A 14,321-nucleotide genomic window follows, 5' to 3' on the forward strand; every position below is an offset into this window, starting at 1 on the left:
TTCTTTCTTGTAGTTAGTTCTATGTTGATTCTTATTAAAAAGAAAAATAATTTAAAAAAAAAAATTTTTTTTCTTGATAGACTGTGTATTCAAATACATCTTTATAACAATTTTATATTTGTCGATTACTATTATTATTTATTATAATTTGGTAAGAGTCTCTGGTGTATTTAGTTTATTCATTTAAAATAAGAACTGCAAAAAACAATAAACCTAATTTAGATCATCAATCAAAACAAAAAAAAATAAAATAATTTATTTTAATTTTTGGCATAAAATTAAGTGAAATTTATGTACTATAAATTTAAATTCATTGCATTGTACTAAGATTAAAAAATGACAAAGTGTTGTGAAATTTTTGTCGCTTTTATGTTAAACAAAATTGTTTTGATGTTTTACAAATTCTTGGGGCATATTTTTCTTTTTGCACAAGACAATTTTCGCAGTTCGTAGTTCATTTGTTTGCAGAATCTCATGTCTTGCTGACAGATTTGTTTTTATGATATGACAAATTTTTTGATTAATTAATTTAATTTTATGCAAATAATGATTAACTCAAAGACAGTATATTTTTAAATTAATTATTTGCAGTCGTAGAAATAAAATAATTTTATATCATTAAATTCATATATAAATATTATTTTTCATTATGGAAATTGACACAAAAAATTTTTTCAGATGCAAAATCTTTTCTATTGGAAAGTAAGGGTTATGTTATTAATTGAAAACAATTAATTTGTATATATGAATATTTTAATTATTGAATTAAATTAAAGATTTAAATCTATTTAAAAAATAAAGCTACTTTTTTGACAAGAAAACTGCGGTTGTTAAATTTTCTTGGCGAAAGTTTGTGATGACAATATATTATATATATCCGATAACAAAGTGTCTTGTGTTAGTAATTTCAACGCTTCAAAAGTAGTTATTTTGATATCAAAGACAAAGATCTGGCTAAGACATTAGTCAATTTCTATAAATCGTTTTTATATAGTTGCTCTATAATAATTTATTAACGGGTTAATTGGTCAATTTAAATAGAAATAAAAACATTATAATTTATTATTTATAATTAAAAATAGTTTATATTTTATTAAAAATAATTGTTTCAATATTTCGACTGTCTTCGACAGTCATCTTCAGGAAAGATGACTATATATATATGTATATATAGTTGCTCTATCATATGAATATTTACGTGATTTTAAATTTATTTAACAACGAAAGAAAATCCCAAAATAAAACTTTGTATTTATTATTACAAATTATGAAAGAACTATTTTTAAATCTAAATTTCGGTTCTAACAGGTTCCACCACAAGATACAGTTCTATATGTCGACTTTTCTTAAAAAAGGATACAACATCCAATTACTACTACAGTATAGAAAACGCAGGATAAGTAAACTAACACATAACTCTTTTCTTAAGCGGGTTGACATACACCGATCATTATCACAAATCGAACGATCCACAAATTAACTTAAGAACAGCACAAAGGTTACGAAAATGTCAATCGTTACTAAAATTAAATTTTAATTGAATATTTTTAAACATAGTTAAGAAAAATAATTTCTGATTGTTTAGTTTATATGACAGCTTTGTAATATTTCATAGTCATTCTGAGATTTCACTTCCAAAAACATCCCATTTCCTAAACATGTTTATTAAATCTGCACTTAAGTGTATGCAGCAGCTAATCTGCACTGATTACTCGTCTGGTCTCTGGTTACTCTATAGTTCGTTTAGTTAGTTACAAACAAAAAAAATTGACACAAAAACTTTTAATTTCCTAATTTCAATATATTTTTCAAGCTTTCTAAAATAGTTTTCAAAATTTGACTTTTTTTAGGATTACATTATCGCGATTAAATGTATTTTTTTTACGATTGTCTCCGAAAATCCCTCTCAATTTATTTATTTTTTTATGCAACCAGAAAATGCATGACACTAGGTCTGGGAAGTATTGTCCTATATACATTTCTTCAATTATTGAGAGCGTGGTGACGTTTTTTGTTTTATCAGCAGAGTGAGCTGACAAATTATGGTTCTTTATGAAGTTTTATTTTTTTTTTTTCGTAGTTTTCCTAATTGTCGAAAGCTTGTAATTTTAATAGACCATTAAACAATTATCGCCTGTTCAATCTTCAGAGGAATAACAGATACAACTTCTCTTCTAGTGAAATAGATTAATATCATCCATATCATCAACTGTTGCTTTGCCTCTAGAAGCAAGTATTTATAGAAGCAGTCTTTGTCATCTGTCATAATTTTATTAAGGACATTTAATTTTCAAAATGAAAAAAATATTGAACAAGACTACCAACATGCTCAAATTTTTGTATGTCGGTTAAAATTCAAGAAACACATAGTGCTGATTTATTTTTGTATCCAAGATGATTGCTAATATTTGTAATATAACCAAGTCATTTAAACCTAGATCATCAACCTGGACCTGGAACATCCGAAAACACTTCGAGATGGTGAAAGGGAATGGTGTATTCTCTTGATATGGTATTCGGCAAGCATTTAATATTTCTACAGGCTTATGTTGACTAACCAAATCTCTTGTTGTAATGAAGGTGGGATTTTAACCGATTGTTTGTCATTAGGTTTACGATTTGTTGCCTTCATTTTGATAGATTGCTAAGAAACTTTATATGAAGTGTAGATATACATATATGTTATACCAAATCAGGTAGCATTTTTTGCCAATTGTGAGTATATGTAATGTATGTGTAAATAGTTCTAAAATTTAATAAATTAAATATGTTAATATATAAATTATATATGTTAATAATTAAATTGTATATAACATATAAATTATATATATTAATATATATACAATTTAATAATAAATTAAAAGCCCTTAAAATAATATATATATAGTACATATTTAATATGAATTCTTTTATCCATATTCAATATGTTTGATACTAATTTAATTGTTAAAATTAAAATTGCATAATGTTTAAGATATTCTATCTACTTACATACTGTGTTATCGATTTGAATATTTGAAGCCATTTTTATTGATGCATCCATTAAGTGATATGAAAAGATAAAATTTATGAAAATAATTTAGTTATCATCAATTAAATTAAAGAGTAGAAATATGAATTCTTTATAAAATAATAAAAAATGTTTAACTTAAATATGACTTTATATTGTAAATTACAATACAAATATAATTAATGTAAATGTACATATACTTAGTGGCAATTGATATAGAAAATTTAATTTTTCCTACTTAGTCCAATTAATGAAAATGTAACAAACTTGATAACAAGTACTGAATGCGTAATTATGGGAGTATGATTAAAACGCAAATAACTGCCTTTATTCACCAGGATAAACTGGGCACGAGCTGCTTATGCCGCTTATTTATTGCAGGTGATTTCGTGGTTTATATTCATTTCGGTATCGGCCTACAATTTCGATTGCTTCATAATTATCTGTTAATGCAACTAGCTTCCAATTACGCAAACAAGTGAATACTTCAGCAGAAACTGAAAGGCGCAGTCCAACTACCAATTGCTGGTCTATAAAGAAGCATCTCAAAGCAGAGTGCATTTGTTGTTTTTGTGAAATTTTTAGAGCGGCACAGTGCGGCAGCTGTGTTTGTGACGCATTTGCAATGTCTTGTAATAAATGTCCTTGCAATGTATTTATAAGTTAGTAACAGAGTGCAGAGTACAGAGGAGTAAACGTAACCACGGCGATGTAAAGCAATAAGATATACTCATGCAGAATGCAGAAGAAATAAAAAAATTTCAATAAAAAGCGAGAACCTAAATAAGTAGCAACAACGGAAATAAATTACCTTAATGGTGCTAAGTATGATAATGAGGGTCATATGATATCAAATGCACGTCCAACAGAATCGCCCCACAACGTTTGCAAGATATAGCATGAAGACTTTCATGAAGTTAGTGTTTAGCTGTTTGCTATTTGCAGTTCGCAGTTCGCAGTTTGCAGTTTGTGTTAAATAATTTTCGCTTGAATTTACTGACAAACGTGTAATACGTAAATATACAGGACATGCAGATAGAAAGAGTTACTTGGCGTTGTTTGTGCTGCTGTCAGTCAGTCAACGCTTTGTTAAATTTCTCGGAGGCGTTCTTGATCGAAATTTGATATTTGCAGATAAGATGCACTGCAACTGCACTACTGGTTACTCGCACTTCGGTACTGGTTTCTGTTCAGCTTTGTTTATTGCGATATATGCAGATAATTTGCCACCTTTTTTTAGTTATGAAGGCATAATTGTTGCACAGGTGATTTGGATACGAATTGTTAACTCACATATTTCGAAAAATTTTTTTAGTGAAGTTTAGTATCATCGTATGTTGCACACTTAAATTAATCTTAAATTTTAAGCTATACTTTTTTAAATTGTATTTTTTAAACAATCGATCGATAGGTTTGAATAGTTGATCTAGCTGACCATAAGCCACGCATGAACCTTGTAGTATCCTTTGTGATACTATATGGAATTAAATCTTATGTACTCTAAGGAGTGCTTAAAGTTGTTAGAATATTCTCAAGGTTAAGTAAACCTGTCGTAAGATGCGACTAAATTCCAGTAGGCACCACCTGATACTGTTTAAAGTATAAATGAGTTTCACTTCTCCAACCGTAAGTGCAAATCTGGTACCACAGAGGTTAGAACCCAAAGCTGCGATTGTCCTGACCAATTAAGTTTGGCTCCTTTAATGAGACTATCGTGGTACGAGTGATAAAAACTCAAAGTTAAGTCGTTCGAATGATTCTATTTGTTACTTTTATTCAATGTGGAGTTGCATTTTACAACTGGGTGCTGTGCAACAAAGAACATCAGAGGTTTTAGAAGGACCGTAGGGTAAATCTCTCCGAAGTAGGTAACTTTATAGAAGGTACCTATATCTTTAAAGTATAGGTTTAATTGGTACCGGCGGTATTACTTGAAATATTAATGGAGTTGCTTTTTGTCGCATTACACCTACTTATACGAATGTTAAGAGTACCTTAAATTAACGGCGGTTAAAGTCAATTAGAAAACTATGGAAAACTCTGTATTTCTAAAATGTCTTATAACTTTCTAACTAGTGAACCCTTCAAGCATATAGAACATGTACTAAGCAGTGCAGGGTGCAAACATAATGTATGTTATAAAGCTTTCTTTGTTCCAATTACCTACGGTTCTTACATTTATTACTATTGGAATTCCTATTTTATATGTGTATGCTGTTAATCGATCATTAGGTACTGAAGATGTAATTTTTGAATGTTTTTAATGAAGTCTACCATTCTTTTGTAGCAGACTTTCTGTTCTTAATTGTGTTGAGTAAAATATCATTAAAATTATAATTAAAACAAAAATGATAAAACATTATAAAAACCAAAATACAAAAAAAAAACTACATACGGCTACTTTGCCGGTATAAACCTTCTATAAGAAAGAAGATAAAAAAAAACTATTTTTCAGGTAATCGATCTATGATAAAGTCAAAATGTCAACCATTTATTAGCATCAAATTAGCAAAGGAAAATTTATTACTTTAGCTCGAACAAACTGAAACGAAGCTGCCGTAAGGTTGTCAACCGAATTGTGCTATAAAGAGGGACTTTGGCTACTTCCACATATGCGTACAAACCATGCTGCTTCCAGAACATTTGTTTTCGAATTCGAGCAAAAATAAATTTGTGCTAGCAGCACAAATGTGTAAAGGAAGAATGGCAGTTCCAACAATTCTCCTGCAATGGTTTGTGCGATCATCAATCATTGCGTTCACTGCAGATTTTGCTCATTCATTTGCGGGTATATTTCAGCAAGTAAGCGAAGCATGGCGTTAAATGTTCTTAACTGTCAGCAACTGTCGGCGGTTTCACGCCCATAACATTAACATGCTATTTGTAGCATTGGTATGATCTTAAACATTATTTGTTTAGTTTGCAGTGCACTAATGATCTATAGTTTGACACAATTGAGTGTTCTGTGGTCTAATGAAAATTTCCATAAAACAAAAATTCAAGATAGAGATCATTTTCTAACTCCTACTAAGACAAAATGACAAAGAGTAACGCATTCATGTATTTAAGTTGTCACATATCTCTTTAGTCTGAGGGAAGTAAAATAAAATGTACTTGCGTCATTAAATCGTTTAATGAAATGATATTTACAAAAACCAACAAAACTAATGAGAATTTAATTAAATATAATTATTTCTAAATTTTTAATACTTACACCCTGTAGAGTTTGTGTTGTTAAAAATTGTTGACAATTTATAGATGCATTTTCAAGACCAATCCAATTTAAATTTATTAAGAAAAATAATTTGAGTCATTAACGGGATAAGCGTTGGCGTCATCAGCAGAATTCACCATTTTATAATGTGCAATAGGATATCACACATAATTTTATATTGGTCCAGTGTTTCCAATAATTGATTTCGAAATGATGGGCGTACATCGAGAAGAACGGTACGTTGATTGGTTCCAATATAATTGCAATTTATATTGTTTTTTTATTGAGATTGTGCACAAAAAGTTCCATTTCCAATTAATTGTTGATATATAAAAAAGAAATAAGAAGTTAGTAATTATTTAATTGTTAATAATTGAAATAAATATATTGTCACTGTATAGACTGATTTAAAGTGCGATATATTTTTATTGTTAAGAAATCATTTTTCGGATTTCCAACCGAAGATTATTGCGATCTTTGTCAAGGAGAAGCGAATTTATTATTATTATAAAAATAAATATTATTATATGAATAATAATTATTATTATTATTATATAAATTATTATTATTATTATATAAATTATTATTATTATATAAATAATAATTATTATTATATTAATAACTATTATTATTATTATTATTGTAATTAATTATTGTATAAATTATTATTATTATTATAATTAATTATTGTATAAACTATTATTATTGTAATTATTATGTAAATTATTATTATTATAATTAATTATTATATAAATTATTGGGAAAAAGCATTTTTTCGATTTCTAACTGAAAATTTTTGCAATCTTTGCCAAGATGAAGAGAAAGCATTGTCAAGCTCTCACTTATTATAGAGAGACGCCTTAGATAGGCGTTGGACAAGAATTCTTACAAATCTCTTCTCGAATGATAACAAAGAACTAATAAAAACTAATATCTGAAGCCTCACATATTTCTCAAAGTATATAAATTGGTTGAAGTGACTTATGTATATTCCTCATCTAACACCGATGAGGAATATAAGTAACGCATAAAGTATTTATATATAGAAAAATTAGGGTAATACAGCGGAGCTGTAGTCAGTCGAACTACGTTAAAGCTGTTAAAGTTTAGTTTTTTTAAGTTTTTGAATCTACTACTATAAATGGCCTTAGTGTTGTTATAATAATTTTTTTAAAAACATTTTATTACCCCGTTCAAGTTATATATATAATAATTGATTGCTATCCTAACGGCAAAATCGCTACTAGGCATTAGACGGTAGTTTTTTTATACAGTTTTGCATTTTAGTTCTATGCTTGAAGTGTTATATTTCAAGTAATATTAGACTTTAAAATTATAAAATAAGTTTTTAAATGAGGCACCGTTTGTATATATAACATTAAGAGGTTATAATTTTACTTCCCGAAAACTGTGTTTTTGGCCCACCAACAGATTACTATTCTGATAACGGTGTCTTTTAGGTTTTATCTATTAATTACACAATCCTGTCTATTATAGTTCAATAGGTTCAAACAACTTTCAGAATTATTAACGCGTTGATTTTGGTTCCCTAAGAGCACACATTACACCTATTTCAGAAAGGTCTGTTCCGTTTCGCGGTGTTCCGTTCCGTTAGGAGACGATACCCTGTTTATTTCCATTCTATACCAAATGTTCCTATAAAATAGCGTTCACACTGCTTTTTGATATATATAAAGTATTAATTTTTTCGTTAACGGTTGCTAATGTTCGTTGGTTGCACTTTTGAATTCGAGTGCCCAGAGGATTCAGTGTTATCGATGTTTTTAAACGTTTAAATTTTGCAAACCATTGATAGTTAATTTCAAACTGTCAATGGTTTCAAATGTATATAGACCAATTTTATACAAATTGGGAAAGATTAACGATATTTAGATATCTCTACGTTTCTAGAGATATCAATTGGTAGGGTAATTTGCATTAAGAAATCACGATTACGAAATTCATTGCTCCGTTTTATGAACGATGACTGTGAGAAAGACGATGAAAGCGCTTTACATCCACATACTCTGCTCCTCTTAAAAAGCATTTTTAGCTTCATTATAGAATAATTTTAACTCTGAATTTTTTACGGCAGATCGATTGGCCAATTGGTCGCCGTGGATCCTTAAGATTATGTTTATAACTTCACATTTAAAATTATATAAATAAATGTACGTCTATATATTTGTCGACTTTGTCATTATTATTATGTTAGTGGATTTTGAACTGTGACCGTAAATAACTATTGTGACTTCTACAAGGATTATCAGTGTTTTTTCAAGTTATATTTCTTCAATAAATTGCTGTTTGTGTTTAATCAAGATTTCTCTACTTCTTTTGTTTGTGAATTAGTTGCGATCATGCAATCAGTGACTATTTGGCGATCTAATTTACTTGTAAATTCTACAGATACCTTTAGAACAAATATTCAGCGCTGTTAAGTGATAATTCAATCTACTTTAACTTGTCAAAATTACTGTAATGATTTCTAAATTATTTTTATTTATTTTTTTAAATCCTTAATTAAATTGATTTTTAACGTTCGTTTTGACGAAAGAAACTAAATTCTTAATACAAACTATTGTTTTTAATAGAGAGATATTTGGAACAGCTGTTAATTATAACAACAAAATTTCATTATTTAATTAATCAATTTTAAGTTTGTAATTTAATTCTTAATGTAATTTAGGTTAATGGTTTATATAAGCAATTTTTGTGATATCCTTGGTAAATACAGAATTATCTACTTTTTTCCCGAGCTAAGCAGCGAACCTGCTGTTGAGTTTTAAAAAATCAAAGAACATTCTCTATATGAATATTATTTATATTACTTTTACGATTCTCTTTAATAAAAGAAATAAAACAAACGTTAATAACTTCCTGTGTAAAAAGTTTACCGTATTACTATATTTTTATGCTGATTGAAATCGAATACACCTGTAGTTGTGCTCATTTATTCCCAAAGTTCTAGTTTACTCCTACTTTGGAAATCAATTATTTTGTATTTAACATGAGCGATAACATTTAATGATTCCGAAATTGGACTTCCACTCTTGTTTGTTGAAATCTAAACTAGAAGCAAATGCAATTATTTCTAAAGCACGTCAGTAATTTAGACTAAGTTATGACGTTCGCTCAAAAGGAAACTAAGCTAATTAGTAAAAACTCAAATTTAACAGAAAAGACACAAGTTTTATGACGTGTTTATCAAATGCAAACAATCTAAATGACGTATTAAGCGCATAACAAACACTCATAATACATATTCACGCATTGACTCGGTTCGGCATAAAGCGGGTGAGTTAAAACCCCAAATTATGCGGATTATTAATTTAAGTAGGTCGTTAAGAGGCACGTCTGCTGGCCACGTCAGATTGTAGTTGTAGAATGTGTTTCAGTATAAATATATGTTTGTATAAATTGAAGTATTTTTTTTTTATTATTTTGTTTTTTGTTTGTTTGAGTTGATGATGTCCCTCTGCGACGCTTGTTGTTTTTTCACAAGTTGTCAAAAGTTGTCATTTAACCGACAATTGAGCTTGTTTACTTTAATCATGGTTATTATGCTTTCAGTGTACGAAATAATGCCGACCAATTGTTAATAATACGGTAAGAACCATTGTCTGGTTTTTTTCTTTTTTTTTGACAGTGAATTGGTGAATCTTGTTTATACTTTTTTGGAGTCAGTAACGTTGGCAGGTGCAAGCATTTACCCACTTAAAATTCAACTAATTAGCTTCCGAATGAATTACTTGGCTAAGATTATTTATATTCTTTTATTTTATATATAATCCTCGTATTTTTATATATTTTCTTAATAATAGTTTGTCTTTTAAATTTGATAAGAAACTAGAAACTTGCATATATCTTCGATTATGATTTATTGTTTTTTGCCGTACATTGAAAACCACGCGCATGCGTCTTCCTCAATTTCGCACTACAACTTAGTTTAACAGTTTGCATTGAATCGCTCACGTTTGAGCCTAGTTGACTGAGGCACGTTATTGTAATGAGCCCAGTTTAATATATTTTTGCTGTGTTTTTGAGATATTCGATATCCTTAATTGGTTTTTGTTACTGCAGAGAAAGAGGAGGCTCATTTGTCTGTTAGTGCAGCAGCGATAACCATTTGGACAGGTGGAAAGGCATAATTGCATAAATATTTTTTATAATATGAAACGTAGAAAATGCTTATGGAAGGTGTTCATAGCGGAGCACTCTTCCGTTTTCATTCATATTTTTGTATCTTTTCAACAGGTGATCGATATGAAATTGTTGTTATTAAGTTGTTAAAGTATTTTATTGACATTGTCAAAGAATTGAGATATTGAATGATGACTTATGTGCTCGCCTTTGGCAAGATTTAACAGTTTATTTTATTAAAAGGATGTTTTATTAGTTTTATGAAACACTTTTACATTTTATGGTGAATACTTAAGCAAGTTAGTTAACTTAATATCACGAAAAAGTAATAAATAAGAATATTAAGATTTACGTTATCCTTTATCTTGTCCTTATCTTAAAATATAGGACCAGTTTTGTGTCCTATATAGTTTTTTATAAATATGTTTGTATTTACTTTTAACGCGAAAAAAGCAAATATAAGTTGATAAATAGTTTTCAAAATATTTTCACGGCGCATGTATTTAAAAAGAGAGGGTCATAAAATTATATATAGTTACACGCAATAGTTCGTTTGATCGATGCTATTTTATTCGCTCGTTTTTAGATTAAACTATAGTAATAAGCAAGTGCTGGATAACGTTAAAATAATCCCAATATCAGTTCTTAATTGGAGAGTATCTCATTCGTCGTAAGTAATTATTTAAAAACTAATGTAATACGTTTGTGATCTCAACAAGCTCAAAAAATATCGTGACATTTATGGATGATTTCTGGCTTAGCAGACTGAATTAGACGACATTAAAGAGATCCATTTTAAGCTTATGTACGATCATTTTTAAACCACTAAACTTAATTGGATAAATTCCAAGCGTTGCTGGGTGGGTAGCATTTATATATTCTAAATCGGTTTCAATTTCTCTTCACTTCACTTTGGGTACAGCATTGGTTTTTTTTTCATTTTGCGATCAAAAACAAAGATTTGTTCACTCTAATCGCCTAAAAAATGAAATTACAGTATTAATATTGCTGAGAAATTAATAATAATACTATAGTGAAAGTTTACTCATATAGTAATCACGTTCTTCTCAACAAAAAAAAAAAATGTTTTGGGGGTATATGCTGGGTAATGTTTTAAGAAAAATCAAAATAGCGATTTTTCGCACTCACTCGAAAACGGTACACAGGAAAAAAAATCATTGTGAACTTTGAGTTCTATGGAAAATTTCACTATAGAAAATATGGGTCCCGTTTTTGAAATTCGAAAACTTATTCGTACACTAGTGTAATTAGCTAAATGATACTGCTTGTCAAAACATAATGTGACATCATATTCTAACCAGGTTTTTCTATCAATATTTGTATTAACGGCATATACATATGATATTTTATTGTTATTGAAAGAGGAATAATGTGGAATTATAAAAATGCTTTATGCAAAATATTTCTTATTTATTAGTTCTTGCCCTTATTAAGATCTTAGTAATGATTAAGATCTACTAGTTATTATTTACCATTTCGCTTCCGTAACAGCTTTTTTTATTAAAATATTCTTTTAACAATAACTTACCTTAAACGGATCCTGAAAAGAAAGAAAAAATCATTAAAATTTTTTTTGAAATAATTAAATTATCTATTAAATATTTAATATATGGGTATATATGTTTATTGGTAGTTTACTGCGAAAAGCCACTAAGAAGTCAAACACCTTCATTTTATAGGTAAATGGTAGAGGTATCGGTGTAGGTATAGGTACAAAATAAAAAGGAAATATCAAAATGAAATAAATATAAAATGAAAAAAATGTTTAGTCCAGATTATTGAGATAATATATTTTTTATTTTATTCAGATTATAATTATATTTATTAGATCCTGTACCTTATATAATTTAAAATTTTATATCAAAACACTTTCTCAACACAACAACCCACCAATTTATGAACACTTTAAACCCAAATGGTTTCATGGTGCTTCACTCTAGGGATTAGTCAGACCGACGACTTAGACTTGTAGCTAGAATTCTTTGTTACGTTAGAAGCACTTATATACACAGAGATTTCAAAATTCCATTAGTTGAAGAAGAGATAAAAATGGCACTTATGGAAAGGACTGCATTTTACATCAATAACGCAACTTTATTAAAGGTTAAACCCATGTACTTGCTTACTAGGTTAAAGAGAACGAAGTCGATTAACATAAAAAATGAGAACTTGTCATGTTTCATTCAATGTACATTGTGACCGAAAAGTTTTCGGAAATTCTCATTTAAAATTCGCGCGCTGTATATTTTTCGATATTTTAAGTTTATGTAGTTTTGCAGCACTGTCCTTAATTACTATGCCAAAAATGAGCGCGATCTGTCAGACAGTTCGTTTACGGCAGCTGTTGAAACCAGTTCACCTCAGTAGTGCGTTGCGACAAAAACAATGGAAAAAAATATTGAACAAAGAGTTTGCATCAAATTTTGTGTTTCGAACGAAATTTCGTGTGCAGAATCGTTGCGAATGCTACAAAAGGCTTATGGGGAATCAGTTTTATCGAAAACTCAAGTTTATGAGTGGTACAAAGCCTTTCAGGACTGTCGTACGACCGTCGAAGACATGCCGCGTTCTGGACGACCTTCGACCTCTACCACCGACGAAAACATTGAAAAGGCAAAGGAAATCGTGTTCAAAAATCCTCATGTGAGTGTTAGAGAGATAGCACGAGAGCTAGGCATCGGTCGTGAGATGGCTCGTTTGATTTTGGTGGACAATTTGTGTATGCGACGTGTCAACGCTCGGCTTTTTCCGATTCACCTCAATTTGTTCCAAAAACACCATCGTGGACAGGTCTCGTTAGACATGCTTGATCGTGCCAATTCCGATCCAACTTTCATGGAACGCATCATAACGGGTGACGAGACATGGGTCTACGAGTACGACATGCAAACAAGCCAACAATCATCGGAATGGAGAGGAAAAGACGAGCCGAAACCGAAAAAACCACGCCAAAGTCGCTCGAAAATCAAGGCAATGCTGATTGTTTTCTTCGATATTCGTGGTGTGGTGCATCATGAATTCGTCCCTGAAGGACAAACAGTCAATAAAGCCTATTATTTGACTGTTTTAAGACGTTTGCGTGAAAATATCCGCCGTAAACGGCCTCAATTGTGGAAGGATAATTCATGGATTTTTCATGACGATAATGCTCCCTCGCACCGAGCCAACATTATCAACGATTTTAAGGCCAAACATTCAATAAATACCATCGAACAGCCCCCGTATTCACCTGATCTTGCACCGTGTGACTTTTTCCTGTTTCCCAAACTCAAATTACCACTCAGAGGAACGCGTTTTGAATCCATAGAAGACGTAAAACAGAATTCGCAGAGGAAACTCAAAGCCATACCGGAAAGCGCCTATAAAAAATGTTTTGATGATTGGAAGAAACGTTGGCATTTGTGTATCGCTTCTAATGGAGCATATTTTGAAGGAGATAAAATAAATATTGATGAAGATTAAGAATTTTGCGTTTTATTTAAAATTTCCGGAAACTTTTCGGTCACAATGTATTGTAATATATTATAATGTATTGTCTATATTTGTAATATAAAAAAATTGTGGAGTAGAATTTATAAGAGTAGTATATATAAATAAATATAATTTATATAAATAAATTACGAAAAAAGTATTATACATCATATTACATATACCATTAAACATATACCTATTATTTGTTAATTAATATTGATACAATTTTATTTTATGTCTCTATATGAGTTAATATGAATGCTAAAATAAGATCTTTGCAAACTAATTTTGTTGATGAAAAACCTTTTCACATGTCCTTATTTCTTTAAATGAACTAATTGATACACTTATGGCGTAAATGACTGTAGTCTGCACTTATTTAGCGAATGTTTAATTACTATTCATTTAAAGAATATTAAGTGAAAAAAACTGCGGGTGGCTCTGTCAATTGCCACCAAGAAA

Source organism: Teleopsis dalmanni, chromosome 1 (assembly GCF_002237135.1).
Source record: "Teleopsis dalmanni isolate 2A chromosome 1, ASM223713v2, whole genome shotgun sequence".
In the NCBI taxonomy this organism is placed as follows: domain Eukaryota; kingdom Metazoa; phylum Arthropoda; class Insecta; order Diptera; family Diopsidae; genus Teleopsis; species Teleopsis dalmanni.